Source organism: Dioscorea cayenensis, chromosome 11, assembly GCF_009730915.1.
Source record: "Dioscorea cayenensis subsp. rotundata cultivar TDr96_F1 chromosome 11, TDr96_F1_v2_PseudoChromosome.rev07_lg8_w22 25.fasta, whole genome shotgun sequence".
NCBI lineage: Eukaryota > Viridiplantae > Streptophyta > Magnoliopsida > Dioscoreales > Dioscoreaceae > Dioscorea > Dioscorea cayenensis.
In genome coordinates this window covers 6,382,531-6,385,938 of record NC_052481.1, presented here as the reverse complement: position 1 = coordinate 6,385,938, position 3,408 = coordinate 6,382,531, and the positions used below count along the sequence as shown (strand labels likewise).

At 44.1% G+C, this 3,408-nt stretch overlaps 1 non-coding gene across 1 annotated transcript; it reads right to left on the bottom strand.

The window, feature by feature from the left end:
* Positions 1-390: 390 nt before the first annotated feature.
* Positions 391-497, bottom strand: LOC120272946. The gene has a single exon (XR_005540477.1). It is a non-coding gene; the product is annotated as a small nucleolar RNA R71 (small nucleolar RNA).
* Positions 498-3,408: the final 2,911 nt, after the last annotated feature.

Below are 3,408 nucleotides of genomic sequence, written 5' to 3'. Positions count from 1 at the left end.
ACAGAACAAAATGAACAGCAGAGGACACTATCAGATTATGCCAGACCCGCAGTTCTGGGCACACAGTCTAGTGTTGTGCGGCCACTGATTATAGCTCAGAACTTTGAGCTAAAGCCAGCATTCATGCAGATGATACTGCAATCGGCATAGTTTAATGGTTTGGCTGATGAGGATCCAAACAACCACATCGAGAACTTCTTGGAAGTGTACGACAAGCTTAAGATTAATGGAGTTACGGATGATGCAATCAAATTGGGGGTCTTCCCATTTTTCTTGAAGGGGAGAGCAAAGCAGTGGCTACATTCATTACCTAGAGTATCGATTACTACTTGGGAGGAGATGGTAGAAGCATTTTTTTTTTGCCCGATATTTCCCACTGGAAAATCTACGAAGCTCAGGAATGAAATTACCTCCTTTGTGCAAACATAATTAGAGTTTCTTTTTCAGACATGGGATAGATTCAAGGAGCTTATGCGGAAATGCCCTCAACATGGGTTCCCCAAGTGGATGGTCATTCAGACTTTCTATAATGTGTTGAACCCAAGCACAAGACAGTTAGTTGATGCTGCAGTAGGAGGTATCTTAGGAAGCAAGACCCTTGAAGAACCTGACATCTCATTGAAGAAATGGCCATGAACAGTTATCAGTGGAACACAAGAGAGAAATAGAAGGTAGGCGGACTTTATGAGATCGATGCAGTTACTTCATTGGTGGCTCGCCCAGGTTGAGTCATTGAGCAAGAACTTAGATACTCTAACTTCTCCTAGAGTGGCGGCCCTAACTAGTTGCACTGGATGTGGGGGAAGAAGTGCTACATCCGATTGCCTAATTTTCATTAGTGGTACATCCTCTGTAGGACAAGTGGATTTTGTGGGTAATGTAATGAGAAGCCAAGGCAATCCATATAGCAATACCTACAATCCGTGTTATAGAAGCTACCCGAATCTTTCATGAATTAATCAAGGGCAACAAAAAGTCAGGGCACCACCTGGTTTCCAACAACAACAACAAGCTCCAAACATGGAAAATCGAGTTTCAGGCTTGGAGACCATGATGACCGATCTAGAGGTAGCTTCGACCAAGTTCATTCAATCATCGGATACATGGTTTCAGTCGGTCGAAGCTACACTTCACAACCATAACCACTTCATTGCACAATCTAGAGAACCAAGTGGGGCAAATTGCGAAGTCATTATCGGAGAGACCTCAAGGAAGCTTACCTAGTAACAGTGAAACTAATCTGAGAGAACATGTGAAGGCGATCACTTTAAGAAATGGTCCTGAAGTTGAGGGTAGGCTTCCAAGTGAGAAGACCAATGTTGGAGTACCCGAAGTCGTAGAGGTTGAGGAGAGAGCCATAGAGAAGGATGTGGTACGCCCACCTTACAAGCCAAGAATCCCTTATCCCTCGAGATTATAGAACGACCAAAATGATGACCAATACAAGAAGTTCTTTGGTCTATTTAAGCAGTTGCACATCAATATTCCATTTGTAGAGGCGTTGTCTCAAATGCCTCGCTATGCAAAGCTTTTAAAGGACCTCATGACCAACATGATGAAGTTGGAAGAGAGTGCATTTGTGATTCTAGATCCTTCATGTTCGGCGGTGTTGCAAAAGAATATGCCGAACAAGAAGAAAGACCCCGGAAGCTTCATCATTCCTTGCAACATTGGTAATTTGAGCGAAGAGAAGGCATTGGCGGATTTAGAGGCTAGCATCAACGTCATGCCTTACTCGTTCTTTCAAAAGCTAGGCTTGGTAGAGCCTAGGCCCACTCAGATGACACTTCAATTGGCGGACCGAACGGTTAGACATCCAAGGGGCATCATCGAAGACGTACTTGTGAAGGTTGACAAGCACATATTTCCTGTAGACTTTATAGTGTTGGATGTCGATAAGGATATTGATGTTCCTTTGATACTTGGGAGGTCGTTCTTGCGCACTGCGAAGGCTCTTATTGATATGGACGGCGGGAGTTGACTTTACGAGTTGGGGATGACAAGCTTATATATCGCCTCACCAAAGCCATGAGACATTCTCTAGACTTTGATGATACTCTTTACTTTCTTGACACTACCGATGAACTAATAGATGAATATGTGTAGAAAATGATGTGTCCAGACCCATACCAGTGGTTACTAGACTAAGAGGTGGAGAATGAGGAAGTTATGGCGTGTGCAAGGTGACGTCACAAGAAACGTCCCAAAGTTAATGGGGATGTGCAAGAACGAAATAAGGGTGATGAACCCTTGTGCGGTAACAAACTCGATAACTCCCCCTCTATCTTCAAAAGATTATGTTCATCATGCTTTCAAGTTATGGGTAAGAGGGAAACCTTCATCTATGAGCCCCCATAAGATAAGAAGAGGTACGTTAAGCATAGTGGCGTTAAACAAGCACTTCTTGGAAGGCAACCCAAGTCTTTACTGTTTTTTCTAGGTTTTAGTTTAGTATTTGCATGAATAAGTGTTTGAGTGTTGGTGTCTTGATTTTTACATGCTATTGCTTTGCTTTTCTCGTGGATCATTCGTGTTTTCATATGCTTAATTGTGTTCGGCAAAGTTTCTTGGCTGTTTGAGCGTGTTTTTCATGATTCTCTAGTCAATTTTCCATAGCAAGTGCAGGCTCCGAATGTGTATAGGTGTGCAGAAATTTTCTGCAGAGTCTGTAATTTTTTCTCAGCCATTCAGAGAAGATATACGGCCAAGTGGAATTTCCACACGGGCATGTATTTCTATTCAGAGCTCAACTTCTCCATCCCGAGAAGACACAGGGGTGTGTGAATTCCAATGTGAATGACCTTGTGATAGTCACACGCTCATGGGGAACTTCCACACGGGTATGTGTTTCTCTGCAGAGTTCAGAGATCTATCCTGAGAATACATAGGGGCGTGTGCCTGTCCTTGTGGATGACCCTGTGAATTACACACTGGCGTGGGTAATATCCACACGCCCGTGTGAAACTCTGCAGAGAAGTTCTCCTCCATCCTAAGAAGACACAGGGGTGTGTGAGTGCCCCTATGAGTGGCCCTTGTGAAGATCCATGGTTGTGTGGTATTTCTCAGATGGACAGAGAAGCCACAAGGGCATGTGGGTGCCCCTATGGGTCGGGCACACGGTCGTGGGGAATTTTCACATGCCCATGTGGATGCATTCAGAGGCAAAATGTGCTATCCTGAGAGCACACAGGGCGAGTGAGTGCTCGTGTGAAGCTCCCCTGTTGAGGCACATGCCCGTGTCGATGTACAGTACTCAAAAGGCCACAATTTTCTTTATAAATCTATTGAGTTTTTTTTTTCCATTTTCACACCCCCAAACACTCAGAGAGCACATCCTTGCACTCTCCCTACTCCTCACCGTTATTTTAGAGGGATTTCACTCGAGTTTTCCGCCCGTTTTCAAGTTTT